This window comes from Protopterus annectens, chromosome 4.part0 (assembly GCF_019279795.1).
Source record: "Protopterus annectens isolate FY-2018-M chromosome 4.part0, PAN1.0, whole genome shotgun sequence".
In the NCBI taxonomy this organism is placed as follows: Eukaryota; Metazoa; Chordata; order Ceratodontiformes; family Protopteridae; genus Protopterus; species Protopterus annectens.
The window spans coordinates 1209811006-1209827957 of NC_056733.1; positions in this window are offsets into that span (position 1 = coordinate 1209811006).

The window sequence follows — 16952 nt, forward strand, 5'->3', positions numbered from 1 at the left end:
AACATTAAGAGTTATTGCCTTACAAACACAAGGTGCAGGATTTGAGTCTCACAAGGGATAATTGGCTAGGCTTAAAATGGCTCGCAAGGGCAGTTATCTTAGTATGAACCTATGAACAGTTTGGTTTCTTTATTTATTTATTTTTGATGGTTTAGTTTAGTTTAGTCAGGGAAAGCAGCCAAATATGTCATTAGAGGATTATGGCAAGCTGATAAAGAACCAGTTGGCCAGGTGGTGTGAAACCAAAGGACTGGTGCATGCCTACCTAACTAAAGAGGAAATGATTTCAGCCTTGGCCACAGCTCAGACAGCAACCAAGAGAATAATCAGTCTGGTGATGGGGATTTGCAGCCCTCAAAAACAGGACAGTTCACCTTTTCCTCAGAGGACTTATAAAATCTGTCTAGAGTTAAAGAGACTTGAACTGGAGGCCAAACATTTGGAATTAGAATCAGTGGAGAGACTCTGGCATTTGGAGGCTGAAGAAAATGAGAGACTACGGTGTTTGGAGGCCAAAAAAAGGAGAAGCATTGTCAACATGAAAGATGCTGACTCCTCGCCAGGGTCATGGAGGTACGGGGGAAGGGCATAACCAAACCCCAGAAGCAATAAAGGTCAGTAAATTTATTTCACACTTTACAGAGGTTGACAATTTTGATAGTTTTATTCATATATTTGAAAGAGTATGTTAACAGTATAATGTTGATGGTTTCTGACCCCCTTAATCGATAGTGAAGCTGTAACTGTGGTTTCTAAATTGCCTGATATTGATTGTTTAAAGTATGACAGTGTAAAGCAATGTTTACTACAATGCTTTAAGTTAACATTTGAGGCTTACAGAAAAAAGTTTCATGAGCACAAACTCAAGGCAGATGAAAGTGTGTGTGTGATTATATTGCTGAGTCAAGTACTTATTTTCATACGTCAGTGAATGGGCATCAGGTCACCACTTTTGAAGGGCTGGCAGACCTTTTTGTGAAGGAACAAGCCCTTAGCACTTTGCCTGAGGACAAGAGAAACTGATTTGCAGACAGTGAGTGTAATTTTGCAGATGATCTTGGGAAAAAAAGGGATCTGTACTTAGCAAGCAGGGCATTACTGCACAGGAAGGGGATTGCCAGTGCTTCACATGGATATAAGGGAACTCGTGGTGAGTAGCCTAAACCATCCAAACAGAGTTCACCAGTAACAGGGAAAGCCACTAGTTCATGTACATGGTCAGGCTCAAGGGTTAAATGTTTTAAATGTGACAAGTGTAGCCATGTATCATATAGATGTCCACAGAAGCAAGGTGGGGAACAAAAGGTGGGAAAGCCAGCAAGTGGGAATAACAGCATGCCAGCGGTAACAGCGGGGGTACCAAACTATCACCAGAGTTTATATTGGATCTTAGTGGATGGCAAACAGGCCACTGCTAAGAGAGACACAGACTCTGACATAACCATTGTGAAGTCTGCAATGGGTAAAGAGGAGCAGTATTTGCTTGGGCAGTCCACTCCAGTCAGAGCTTTAGAAGGGACCCCATTCCAAATACCTTTGGCCAGGGTTCACCTTGATTGGGAGCGTGGAAAAGGAAGTAAGCAAGTAGGTGTGTTTGAGGATATCCCTGCAGATATCCTGATAGGGAATGATTTTGATAATGCAGTACCTCGTGTGTATGCAGTTACATGCAGTCAGGCTTGGAGACTGGCATGCTGGTCAGATAGCCTGAGGGAGACCCAGACAGACCCTACACCAGGAGCCAAGGCTACTGAGGTTGCTATTTCAGGGAGGCAGTAAGCATGAAGGTGAGCCATGGCTGCTGGTAGGTTCTGATCTTCCCTTGGACAGAGTAACCGCAGGTCATATGGGAATAAAGCAGAGCAAGAGATGTATTATGGAGAACTTTTACTGGCCTGGGATTGCAAGGGATGTAACAGGGTACTACAGGTCCTGTCAACAGTGCCAAAAGTAAGCAAGGCAGGAGACAAGGTCAAAGCTTCTTTGATGCCCTTACCTGTGATTGAGGGTCTGTTTCATAGGATGGTTATGAATATTGTGGGGCCTCTGAATACCCTAAGTTCCACAGGGAAGAATACATCCTGTTGGTAGTAGATTATGCTACTAGATACCCTGAGGCAGTGCCTCTGTCCTCCATCGAGGCAAATGCTTTGTTAGAGATTGTCAGCAGGGTAGGTTTCACAAGAGAAACACTGAATGACAGAGATGCCAATTTCATGTCAGATCTGCTGGCTTAAAGTGCTGTGGGGTGAAGCATCTAAAGAGCACCCCTACCATCCCCAGACTAGTTGTCTTATTGAGAGATTAAACTATACACTAAAGACCATGCTATGGGGATTTGCAGACCGGTTTATGAGAGAGTGAGACAAATATTTGCCCCATCTGTTGTTTGCATATATAGAAGTTCCCCAGGAATCCACAGGTTTTTCACCCATTGAGTTGCTGTATGGGCATAGGATGAGGGGACCTTTAGATTTGATTCATGATGAGTGGGAGTGTCGGTGTGAATCCCATAAGAAGTCTGTTGTGGCATATGTCGTACACCTCAGAACAAGGCTTAGGGAGGTCATGGGCATGGCCTAGGAGAACCTGACAGGAGCCCAACAGCAGGAAAAGGTTTAGACTTTAATGCTAGAAGTTCAAATCTCAAAATGCACTCACTCAAGGCACTCATTAAAATGGAGAACATCGATATATGTGCAGTGACTGAGACCTGGATCAAGGCTCTAGGGAGCACCCCTGCATTACCAGGCTATAACTCATACTACACTTTTCGGTCATCTGACCTGGACCAGAACACCACAGCCAGAGATGTGTCCATATTTGTTAATGATATCCACACCTCCAGGCTAGTTGTGCAGCATAATGTATTCAAGGTTATCCAAGTGCAACTAACTTTGGGCAAAACTGCAATCCATATTGTAGCTTGCTACAGATCCCCCACCTTGCCCCAGGATTCCCACTCCTCTTTTCTTGATATACTGTAAAATATTAGGGTTCAACCAAACACTCTAATAATGGGCAATTTCAACTACCCCACCATTAACTGGGAAAACTACTCATGTACCAATTCCTTCACTCAACGCTTTCTGGAATTCATAAATTCCAATGCCCCGGATCAACGTATCAACACCCCCAACAGAGACAACAATATACCAGACCTAGTCATTACCAACATGACTGACCAGTGTTCCACACCTGAAGTCAACTCCTTGTTGGTCAGATCTGACCATAAGCTAATCACCCTAGATATCCATACCCCCTACCATTAAGGAAACCATGGTAAAAAATGTCTCCAAAGCCAGCTTCATGCTTCTTAAGACAGAAGTGACGAACTTCATGACACCCATGCAGATGGACAATACAGTTATGACTGCTGAATCCTACACAAATGCACTCTATAAGCACTTACACAAGTGCATGGATCGTGCTATCCCAAACAGAACCAAGACACTCTCCTCCAAAAAAAGGAAGCCAATCTGGTTGTCCCCTGCCATAAATAAACTCTACAACACAAGGAAGAAACTGTTGCAAAAGAGAGTAAAATCCCATGAGTGGAGGAGCTCCCTGGTCAGCCACAGTAAGAAGCTGAGATCCCTTATAAGATCATCCAAAGCTAGCTATGAAAACAAAATCGCCACTGATTCTAAGGGCAACCACAAAGCATTCTATAGCTATGTCAAGAAACTCAGTGGCAACACCCAGATCTCCTCTGGGTTACAGCACAACGGCATGAAAATTACAGAACCAATTGATATTGCCAACATCCTGGCAGGTAGGTTCAGTGCTAACTTTACCCCACTCTCACCCCCTAAAGGGCCCATATCTATACAGGAAGAATGCAGAGTCCTAATCACATCTATGCACGTAAAAGCTGCACTCTCTAAAACCAAAAACACAGCATCCATGGAACCGGACAACATCCCAGGCTGCATTTCAAATGAACTTCAGAACAAACTGGCTCCCCACCTAAGCACCATGTTCAGTCATAGTCTCATGTCAGGCTTTGTTCTCACTGAATGGTGCACAGCAACAGTTATCCCACTCCACAAAGGGGGAGCCACCACTGATTCTGGGAACTATCTCCCTATTAGCCTGATGAGCCTGGTCTGCAAAGCCATGGAACGTATCATCATGGAACTCATAAACAAAGACATTGGTAACCTCCAAACTCTGGACCTCATCCAGTTCGGATTTGTGAAAGACAGATCATGTCTTCTGAACCTGATCAACTACTATGAAGCAGTCACCAAAGCCGTAGATGAGGATAAGGTGGTTCACACAGCCTATCTTGACCTCGCCAAGGCATTCAACACCATCCCCCATTCTGGAATTATAGCTAAACTCACTAGACTAGGTATAAATCCCTACATCACAAGATGGGTTGCCAGCTGGCTCACTGACAGAACCCACAATGTAAAAGTTGCAGGCTCCAAATCTGACTTCAAACCAGTGACAAGTAGAGTACCACTGGGTTCAGTCCTGGGACCTTTCCTGTTTGGTATCACTTCTCTGAAGTACAGGCTAACACAGAAGGCCTCTGGCTAATGAAGTTCACAAAAAGTGCATTGTCAACACATAGACCTCACAGTCAGAGTGTCAAACAGTCACAGCCCTGAGGCACAGGCCAATGCTGTCACACACACTGATTTGGTGACCCGACTGAGTACACACCTGACGTCCCGCCGCTGTCTGTCATGAAGAAGGGACATAACTAAGCTGTCTGTCAGGCGCCAGAATCCGCCAGATCTGGTCAGCACTCAGGGTCTCTCAACAGCAGGTACCCTGATCTACATGAAAAGAGACACTGCTGTCATGGACCTGAGACGCGACCTGCTGGGGCTGACCTGAAGACTGAGAGCTCTCTTCACCAAGAACAGAGGCAACAATCTGACCTGAAGACATCGGCCAATTGGCTTAAATGATGCATTCACAAGAGAGATATAAGATGAGAGAATGAATGATCAGCTACAACACTGTCAGTGTCAAGCAAAGGGGATCCAAAGGGATTCTGTCTGATACTGGCTGGATACACTTTTGAGTGCCTTTAGACGGCTTAAACCCACCACCCAGAACTGGATTCCCTGGGAAAACTAAGGGTCTGGCAAAGGCTCTGAAGTCTAAATCAAATGCACGACTTAGGGCAGCTAATCAGTATAAACCACACAGGCCTAGAACAAAAAAAAACCAAATCAAGGCTCCTGCTGCACCCCCCGCATTGAACTAACCTCATATCATGTGCTCCGCCTAAAACTGGATTCCGTGAAAGGAGAAGGGGGATCCATCTTCAGAGAGGACACCCTGGACCTCCAGCCCCTGCTTATCAGCGCCCACCCAAAACCTCATCTCAGGTGCAAAAACCTAGGCCACACTGCCTGCAATTGTGGACAAACACACAGGCCACCCTCAGGACACCCACACTTCCCCTGGCATGGCAGCCTGATGCATCGGAGAAGAGGGCTGCAAATCAAACTAGGGAGACCTCTCACCTCACAATAGATCAAACACCAAGCCCTATTTCACCTAGCCCGTTCCTGGAAGAGGGGATCAACACTAATGGAACAACTATCATCCTAACAAGATATGACTAGTGACCAATACCCCCATAGACTTCACATGGGAGCACAACGTTCAACAACCCAGTACCAACTCTACCGGAACAACTAAAACTCAAACTGCCAACGCTAGATAACATCCTATCCCCAAGATAGATAACATAAAGATCACAGTAGACGGAAACAATACCGATCTCACACCCCCCAATCATAGTGTGTGGTGGAGGTTACACCCCATCCCATCCCGTTGGATACTTCAAGTCAGCTGAATCTCCATAAAACCCCTCTCTGCAAAGCACCAGGTGCACACCTTGCAAAATCCCAAGCAAGTAAAAGACTTTCCTAAACCGCGTTCCCCAGTCTGTGGAACTTGCAGCCACTGCAAAACCTCACAACAAATAAGAGGCTACTACAAGATAGGAGCAAAAGATTAAAAAAGGGGCACACCCCAGGTGGACCCAGTAAAAACTAAGAGCTCTCAACAAACAAGGAACCTACACTTGAAAGAAGGAAAAAAAGAAACCTGCAGAGCAATCACAAGGTCACCCCTCTAATCAAAATAAGTAGGAGGAAATATCACTATATAAATCAAAAATAGTTCAAGGAATGAAATTACTGTAAGCCAGATAAAAAACCGGCTAAGACTCCTTTTAGAAAAACAGGAAACTCCCCCAAAAAGGAGAAATATCTATACCAAACGTCTGATCACCCCAAACATCTTACAATGCCCAAGTGAGAACTGCTCTCCACAGGCTGTGCCACAATATCCATTCTACCTGATGGTGTGTGACGGATAGTCTTAAAGCAATGATATCTAAACCCCAACAAGTCCAGCAGCCAACTGCTCCAAAGTCTTACCTGAGAAACTGCACTCAGGCTTAAACTGAGCTGCAACCGTGGTCCCACTTCACAAAATCCTAGCTCAATTCTAAAACCTGGAAATAGGATCCCATTAGCTTGACAAGCCCATCTGTGGACATGGACTCAGGCTCTGGGACTCATAAATAAACACCAGCGACAACAACTGCGGTGCTCCAATACCTCTGTTGGCCTGTCCAATAAAGACATGGCCTCAAAGGCATGAGAGGATTCAAATATCACCCCAGCTATTAAAGAGGAAGGGCAACCATGCCAGACTTTGGATCCAACCTTGAAAGCCTTCATACAATACCCAGATCGTAAAGTTGAAAACATTATTTTCATACTTGCAGACCCACATCACAAGATGGTTGCAAACTGGTTGAGTACAAGAAACCTCCAGCTCCGGCTAGTACCTTCACTACTGTCAGAGATGAAGCCTGTCAAGTGGTCAATGACAACAAACCCATACCAAGGCCTCCACTTTGCACACATCTGGAAGACCGCCAATAACTCAGAGGAGGGTTATGTTGACAAGGCCTGTGAAGATCAAACTGGGCCCCAGAAAACACAGCAAACACAGGGTTTTGTCTGGAAGGGTCTCTTCCAACGGATAGCAAACACCAGAGCTGGCCCAACAAAGTGATCAGAGTTTGGTAGTCATCATCTCGGGCGCACAGGTTACCCCAGCTACCAAATAGGGTGGCAAGACATGTGACATAGAAGATTAATGGTGCATACCCAGAGTGATAGCAGTGGTGCCAAGTCATTGGGACATACATGAAGAAAACAAGGTTACCAACCTCTACACAACCACCTGACAATAAGGATTCTCATCTAGAGCCTGGGGACCCAAATTGCACCTTACTCATCAATTCGACACCAACACCCAGTACAATGCCCCATCCGGAATCTCATTCAGAACCCCCACAGGAAGCAGGGGCTGGAGATCACATCTCAGTTCCTCACCAAAAGTCCCTAACTCATCAAAATCATGATCCTGCACAAGTACACCACAGTATTCTCATGTATCTATTCAGATCGCTAACGCTTGCTCATAGATCTGACCTTTGCCTAACATACATGTCAAACCCAGATTGCTCCTAATATGCTCCCTCAAAAGAAACATCCTCAGCCTAGCTAAGGGCGAAGACTAAACCCCGACACGGCCACAAATAGGACATACAAGGCCATGATTCACCCAGCAAAGACCAACAAAAATACTGTGGAACAACTAGCCATAAGAGTTTCACAAGGGAATCCTAGAAATCTTGACCTCACGGGATGGAGATCTAGAGACCCCAGGATTACCCTGCAGTACAACAGAATGCTTCCAACAGCAAATAGAGGGCATATTCTGATATACTAGCAAGGTGGCGTAAATGGAGAACGATGGGCTAGGATATAAATGCCCTCGACCAATGGAATAGAAGAACCCAAGGAACCCGACAGCATACAGCAAAAACAATGGGTAGTCTCAGAATACTACTTAAAGTGGCGAAGCCATTAACGATAGCTAAGATGACTGCAAACTAGGAGCCATAGTTGAGTCCCCAAATGATGTGGACATCCTACAGAAGGGCTTCACTGAGACAGATGCCTGGTGTCAGAGGCATGGCATCAAGCTCAATGCCAAAAAGTGCATTGTCATCCCCTTTGGTAAAAACTCTGTACCCATGAACTGCCATATAAATGGCAGTCTACTTAATGCAGAATGTGGGATAAGAGACCTTGGGACACAGGTGGACAATAGTCTCTCCTTTGACAATCACATCGCCACAGTAGTCAGGAAATCCTTCTATGTGGCACACCTCATCACAAAAGGGTTCTCATCCAGGAAAAAAGAGGTCATTGTTCCCCTCTACTCGGCACTTATTAGACCCATTATAGAGTACAACGCCCCTTTTGGAATGTACCTCACAAGACATCTGCAGCAACTGGAAAGGCCAAAGAAGTACCTCACAAAGAGGATTACTGGCCTCAAACAGATGCCCTACACTGACCATCTCAAAAAACTCTAGCTTTACTCTGTAGCATATCGTCTACACCAAGGAGATCTCTGCCTAACATATAAAGCTATGTTAAACCCAGAGCTGTTGAACATGCTACAGCTAAACAAATCCAAATCCCTCCGAGCTACACGCTCTAGGGACCTAAGGCTTGTCACTACAATAAACAGGACATGCTGGAGGGATAGATTCCTGTCCCAGAGACTTCCTATACTCTGGAACAAGCTACCTATCTATGTCAAGCAAAGCTCCTCATTAGCAGTCTTCAAGAAAAATCTTGATGAGTGGATGGGAAACAGGAAATACACCCCAGGGATCACTTCTGTGGCTCTGCTCAACAGGGGCACAGGAAATTAACTTTCTTGGGTGGCGTAAGCCAGGGAACCTTTTTGGCTAGGCTTACTTAGGCCTTTGAGCTGATAGCCTAGCATCTACCTATGAACCTATGTTATGACAAGAATGCTCGGGCATGAGAGTATGCTGTGGGATAGCAGGTTGTGGATCTCACACCTGGCAGACAAAATAAGCTGCAGGCAGCTTGGGAGGGGACCCTTCAAAGTGTTAAGGAAGGTCTGTGATGTTAACGATATAGTAGAACTGCTAGGCAGGAGGCAGGGGCACAAACTGTACCATGTTAGCATGATGAAACTTTACCATGACAGGGAGGCCTTTGTGTTAAGTAATTGTAATAGGAAGCAGGAGGAATGTGAGGGTGATCCATGGCTTATATAGAGCCAGCCAGCAAAGTGTCAAGTTATTAAGTTGGAGCCTAGAGTTGCAGGCATATGATATGATAGGTCAGCAATGCCAGTGCAGGTGGGCTGTCAAGACAGGGTATAGGTTAATGTATTCCTAAACAGGCTTATTCCTCTCAAGCAATGTTTCACAAGGGTCACTTCAAAAACTAGCTTGAGTCATCAAAGAGGGGCAAGATGTGACAATGTGAGGTATTGCCACCTATGCCAGGAGAAGTAGGGAAGTAGATGTGTAACATATACCAGCACAGCTATCTGGAATTTTGTAAAGAATTATGTCATTTGTATATCAAACTGATTTTTACAGATGCTTGTGTTTAAAATGTATTTGTAAAGTTGCTTGTGTTAAAAATGTATCAACAGTGTGTCCTGCTGGACAGAAAAGAAATATACATTTATATCAGACTGTACTGTTGTAAATAGGATACTGGAAGATAAGAGGTTAATCTCAGGCCAGCTAACTTTGAAAAATAGTAAGAAATTGAATTACTTAATTCAGGCCATAAACATTGTATCTTACAGTTCTGACTGCAGCCCAAGATGAAATGTCTATGCCAGACAATGCTTTGTTAACTTCTGTAGGAAGAGTAGAAGTGTTTAATGTTTTATGACTTCCAGAAGCTGAAACAGATCTTAGCAAAGCTCTATTTGTGTGTATTATTGACTCATATGTGCGAAATTCTAGGTCAGTTGCAAGAAATGGGGCTAGTATGGTAACCAGAAGTCAGATGACCAGATGTGTGTGATGTCATTCTGTAATCCATCACAAAAATGATATTTTAATACTAGATGAGACTGAAGTCTCAGAGCACTCTGTTTTTGAAACCTGACAAAGAAGGAAGACCACTCACCTACTTCATCTTGCCTTGCTCTACTAAGTGACCAGAGAATAATAATTCTTTAGATCAGTCAGGAAAATATAGTGAGATTAGTTAAGTACAGTTTTTCAGTATTTGTGTGACTCTTTTCATCTGTGTTATTTTAATGTTTCCTGTGAATAAAACTCTGGTGTTTGTTGTAAATAGATATTTAGTATTGTCATGTTATTTTATTATTTATTATTAAATATATTAAAACTTTTCATTGTGGCTGGCTCTTTAGAGAATATTTTAACCTTTGAGAGTATCTGTACCTATTTGGTAACTATGTGGTCTGGCTTACAGAACAATCTCCGACCCAAACCTAATGAATTTGCTGCACATTTGTAAATCAAATAGGACTACAGCTACCAATTCCAGGGACCTAAATATGGCCTGCAAATTGAATAGGATGTGCTGGAGGGACAGCTTTGTCTCCCAGTGATTGCTGTGTGTTTGAAATAGACTGCCAATTCATGTGAAGCTGAGCACCTCTATGACACTGTTCAAAAGGAACCTGGATGAGAGGGTGGGGCACTGCAAATTCTTAACAGGGATATTGCCCGCAACCTTCCCAGGCATGGGCAGTCTTTAATAAATACAATCATGGATATTGACTAGAGTATCTATGGTATTACTTTGGGATGAAATGGCTAAGCTTGAAATGACCTCTGGGTTGATGGCCTAGTAACCTCCTATGATCCTATGAAAGTTGCTTACATATAATAATTATTATACCAATTAATAGATGCATATGTATATTATACAAACAGATATAAATTAGATGTCAGTATGACTATATGAGTGTTATTGTGATTGCACAGGTAGTTACCTACAAATACAGTTCTGCAGCTGTCATACCTAACTGAATTAAAATTATGGACATATGTAACACAGTAACCCAGACATTTATGTGATGTTAATAGACCAATTTTTAGCTCATTTGTAAAGGTATTATGTTCTGTGGTATTGATTAGGCAGAAGGTAACTTGTCCCATCATACTGCAGTTTGGCTATATCACTATATCACTATAATCACTATAATTCTTACTGCATTTATTTATTATTTATTTATTTATTGCATTTGTTTACCAGGAAAGTCCACTGGGCCAGAGATGAGCCCATTTTCAGTGGAGGCCCGGGGAGAAAAGCTCCACATGTAATTTCATAAAAGAACATATAATACAGAATATATCAAGTAGTGGTAGTACATTAGATAAGTGAATAAGAGCATACAATAATATGACATGTATTACAATACAGTAGTGAGGTGATAACATTGTATAACATGGTGACATTTGTAGAAAATTATTAAAATCATGATAGAAGTATAGAAATAGGAGGTGTGGATGGCAGGTAAGGTTGTTAGATGAGAGAGAAGATTGTATAAAGGAAAAGGAGGCAGAAGGCTTAGAGTAGAGATGGCGCTGGCTAGTGTCAGCAGAAGCAGTAGGTGTAAAAGAGACAGAAGGATCATGATAGAAGTATAGAAATAGGAGGTGTGGATGGCAGGTAAGGTTGTTAGATGAGAGAGAAGATTGTATAAAGGAAAAGGAGGCAGAAGGCTTAGAGCAGAGATGGCGCTGGCTAGTGTCAGCAGAAGCAGTAGGTGTAAAAGAGACAGAAGGCTTAGAGTAGAGATGGCGCTGGCTAGTGTCAGCAGAAGCAGTAGGTGTAAAGGAGGGAAAGGAAAGGAAAGTCTGGGTGTAGAGATAGGATGAGATGGTTTTGGGGAGGGGTCAGGTAATGGAATTGTGATTAAGGGTCTAGGTGCACAACATGATAATCTTTGACTGAAATAAGGTTCCTTATAGATGTGTATAGAGCTGAGATATTACTAAATTGCTTGCATTTTTCAAACAGAAGAATTTACTTGTCAGATGGGGCAAAACGTAATTTTTGTTAATAAGAGTCATTCTCCTAATCGTGAGTATCATTGTGTACTGTTTGGAAGAAATCCTGCTGCATATTTTGTGGTTCATCAGATTTTAGTTTGATTTATTTTCAGTCCACTAAAAACATCCAAAGCATAATCCCTGACATAAAAAATGAATTCATTAAAAAACAAACCCACAAAAACTAGATGACATTAGTTGAAAAATATTGTTCAGCAGCGGGGGGAGGGTGTGACCACAATGCATAGCTATGTATGTTAACTACACCATCACATAACTGGAGTGAAAAGGGAAACATTGTGCAAGAGTAAAAAAATAGCTTACCCTGCTGTGACTTCATAGTACAGTAAATATTTGTAAGGCATTCTGTAGATTTTGTGGCATCAGAGGGATTGCACTCCCGCAGTACCATTCATTTCTCAGTGCAACTATCAGTCATGTTTCTTGTAAGCTGCAGTCTTTTAGCTTATAAATTAAAACAGGTTTTTGTTATGTGTGTTTTAATTGCAGTGCTCAGGCTGATTCAGAAAAATGCTAAGATATGTAAAACTCACTCATCCTGACATTGGTCATAACTACTTGGACGTCTGAAAATAAAAATAACTAGTGTCTTCAGCTTGGTTTTGATCTGTGGTGGCTGGTGCTGTCTGGATGGTGGGCTTAATTCACAGACTTAATCATCTGTGTTGTGTTTAGGTATGTATTTTTTCTTACAGGTAGAAGGGGCACCTTCATAATGGTGTTTGATTCACATTTGCTTGTGCTCAGACCCACCCCTGTTGTTTATTATACTGCCACCCAGCCACTCCAGAATCAGCGATGCATGATAACCAAATTGGTAACAAGAACTATGAAAGTCTGATAAGCCAAATGCTTTGCTCCTGCCTGGCTGCTTTTACTTGTGAAGATATTTCAGGATCACAATTTAATTTGTTTTTGCTGCTGATTTTTGTAAATTACCAGATCGGATCAGATCAGTGCTGGTCATGTTTCCCAGAGGACATATCTATCTTTCTTTCCATTAATTTAACTGTTGGTACAGACAACTGATCCAGATAATAAGAACAGAAACAGAGACTAGAAGAACCCCAAATGTTCATATTGTAAGGCCTGCATAAAATCAGACTGATGCACTGCTGGTTTGTAATCATTTAGATCAGAGTTACTTGAATAGGAGTTTTTGGTGGTCCATAAGTATCTGCATTTGTGAGTGGTAGAAGATGAAGATGACCTGACGGTATCAAACAGGTAATTACATGACACTGAAAGCAATATTTCCAAGCACCCTCAGTTCACACACAAAACTATTATTAGCACCCAGCAGCAGTACAAGTTCCACATACATTGTTAACAATTAAACCCCCAACCTCCAAAACCTCACCATTTCTATAAAGACACGTAATGTGCTACAAGGCTGGGTACAGAATTCCTAGGATTGGCCAGCACACATAATCATTTTTGTCAATTAGGTTTGATACAAGTTCATCTTTGTTCTGTTATGTTTCCACACCTTATGTCTGGAGTGTGCAATAACATATATAGCAAACTAAAAGCAGGTTTATCATTACTGAGGCATCAGTGTATTGATGGAGATTGAGTAGTCGAGATCTCAATGCATAGCTCCTTGCTGCATCTTAGCAAGTTGAGACAACACTTAGCTGTTACCACTAGCTCTTAAATAAGACATGCAGTCAAATTAAAATTAAAACTATCAGATTATGCAAGATATGAGCAGACATTGCTTCTTCATCTAGTTCTTTATGCCATGATTCTAGAAACCTGCTCACTGTAAATGCTGGGGAAGAAAGAATAGTTCTGACCTAGTGATAGATGCATATTCCTTAATGGACTTCTCCAAACAAAATTTAATATGTGTAATATACCTTACCTTACTAATCTTCTGTCTGTTCAGGTACTAGTGGACATTCACCTGTATTGGTTAACAACAGCAAAGCTTGGACTTATTTTACAAATCAAACTTTGTGCAAGTGATTGTGTTTTTGTGTGCGTTAGAGAGTGTGTGTGTGAGTGCACAGAACTTTGCCTAAGTCTTCATCTGTTAAGTATTTTGCACTCAGTATTTATGCAGACTAATTTAGAATGGGAAACGATTAAAATGAAATACTACTGACCACAAGCTTCACTTCTTAACAAGTTGGAGAAGGTTGTATCCCTAACCACCCTGTTTGCCAAAGAAATACAGAGTGTAATAAGCCTGTTCAAATACTTTCATTGATGCTTTAAATGGTGGGTAGGGATGCATATGTTGGTTTTGTTTTGGGGGAAAAATATCAACATTAAAAGTACATAACTATTTTTGGCATTGATTTCACAAGAAGAAAGAAGAAAGATAGCTCATTCATATCACTGTTGATGAAAAAATGAAGCCAGGTGTCACAGGCGCCTTACTATCACTTGTCAGAAATGCTAGCATTGTGGTTATCCAGTAATAGTTGTCATTTGCTGTTACTCATGAGAGCATCACAATACTGGTATTTTAGTAAAATGAATACTGTGTTTGTACAACATGGCACTTCAATGGAAATGATATTAACATAAGCATCTTACACCAAACTGACTATGGCTGGGACAGAGCAATGCATTATGGATTTTACAGTTTCTTAAAATGGCAATGCCCCCCACACACTTAAAATGGCAAAAGCAGTACCTCACATTTACATTATTTACAAACACTTAAGAAGCTTTATTTAACGTATTATCATACCGCCCCTTCCTTTCCTCTAAGGACTAACTACCACCATTTCACCTTCAGTTTCTCCTTCTTGTATCTCTTTTACACACAGAGTAGCCCTACAATGTAAACTCACATTCAGTTCATTCTTATCTTCCTGTTATTTTTATTTCTATTTCATATACTCCCCCACTCCCATTTACTATTCTTTCCTCACCTAATTACACCAAATGAGGGACTCTCACCAAATGGCCTGACAGGTGTGTCGATTGTCTCGCAGTGGAGACCAGGATCATAGTGTATATAACTTAGGGATGCAGATAAAAGAGTAATACTATTTCTGCAAAGTGACTTCTTACAATGTGCAGTAATATTTGAGTATTTATTTAAAATGTGCATGCATATCCAAAGCTGCCACTGCAACTAGCATGAATCATTCCATTGTTCCTTGCAGACGTTTTGATGTCAGTAGCCACTCTTGTCTTTGACACAGGTATGAGAGAGGGATGTGGTTACTCAGTGCCATGGATTATATGGGACAGGTGTGGAAAGAACATGTCTGATAACTTGAAGTACAATCAAGATTGATAAGAGTGTAACAGAGCATCAGTGTTTAATACTCAAGAAAGAGCTAGGAAATATGACAGACAGAGATGGAAAGATGGATATATCTGCAGACAGAAGTCTATTGTTGACACAATAAGAAAGAATCACAAAAAAAATAAAATAAACTCTAACCCTGAAGTAGAAATATTGTGAGCAGTGACATATATTCTGTCTGTGTATTCAGAGTGTTTAATGAATAGTACCATAAAAGACCAATAAAGGAACATACTGTTTATTCTGATACAAAGGAATAAACAGAAGTTAAAGGGTATTTAGCATGCTAATAGTGCAAGCGGGTTATTCATAATAAAAATTTGGTGGGTGCAGCAAAAAGAATTACCTACTCCAGTCAACCATTTACTCATCAAGTTAATTTCACTATCAGTCTACCGTACATTTTGATATCAGCAATACTAGAACTTCCCCTGGATTCAATAAACTCCATGCAAGAATAGCGCTATTCTTTCATGGAGTGGTTCATGTCCATATAGCACAGCAGTGCACCTTGCATATTCATGAAAGTGTGCTGCTGTTCTTCCTGTACGGACATGAGAAATAAACAAGTGCAGGGGGCATGTCCCAGCAGTGCTTGCATAGTTAACACACCCCTTGCACCCAGAAAGTGCCATTATGGCACTTTGAAAACCAACAACAGTGTCCATGGACACAAATGGAAATAGTGTCCATGGACACTGAAATGTAGGAAACAGAGAGGCACACCCCTTCACAGTATAGACCAGCACAGGATGTTCAGATCGGTATGCCAGTGTACACGCTGGCATACCAAATAACTCAACACCATCATGTTCCCAAGAGGAAACAATTAAAAAGTGTCCCCAGTTGTGGCCAGAGTCCCTCTATGTATGATGTAGTTGTCTGGATATCCTGCCCAAGAGGATGAGAGGTATGTGCATACTCCTAAAGTTAGAAGAAAACTAAAATCCATTTTATTTTTTTTTCCATCCCAAGTAAAGTTTAAGCATAGCTGAGCAGGTGTGTGCATCGCACAACTGTACTTAGCATAGCTTAAATATCCCAAGGAGCTAAATAGAAATATACAGCTAAAATAGTGTAGTGGTTAGAACTTCTGGTTTGCATGCAGGCATTCACAGTTCAAGCCCTAGTGAAGTTTGTTCACTCTTACATGGGAAAGCAGTATTAAAATTATTTTGTTTTATTAAATGAGGTAGTAAATAATATTTGTCAACCAGGGTAGTGTAGCAGGTCCAAAAGTGAGGTGTCATTCTAGAAAAGATGTGAAACCCTCATATAAACACAAGTGCCTGCTAAGCAGGTGTAAGCATTGCTTAAATGTATGATTAGCCTAGCTAAGCAGATTCGCGCATTGGTACACAGTGCTCAACATTAACCCTTTAAATACTGCCAGCCTTAGCTAAGTGGGTCTGTGGATCGCTTAGCTTAGCTTAGCTCAGCATATTTAAAATGGTCCAATGATGGCAAAGGGTGGGAATTTGGCTCTATTTAAACCTCACAGGCGGGAATACAGCCATAACCAGTTGTAGCTCATCTTTGCAGGCACTATGGCTGGCATAGGAGAGGGATCGCACTTTCAGGCACAGCGTTGAGGCATTCAGGAGTCCAGGGTCATGGTTGGACTCCTAGTGAAACACCATGAGGAGAGACTGCTGCAGGGCCAGTACCAGGGCTCACAATACAAAGTGGAGGTCTGGGACCATCTCTCACGTGATCTCACCAGAGCCATAA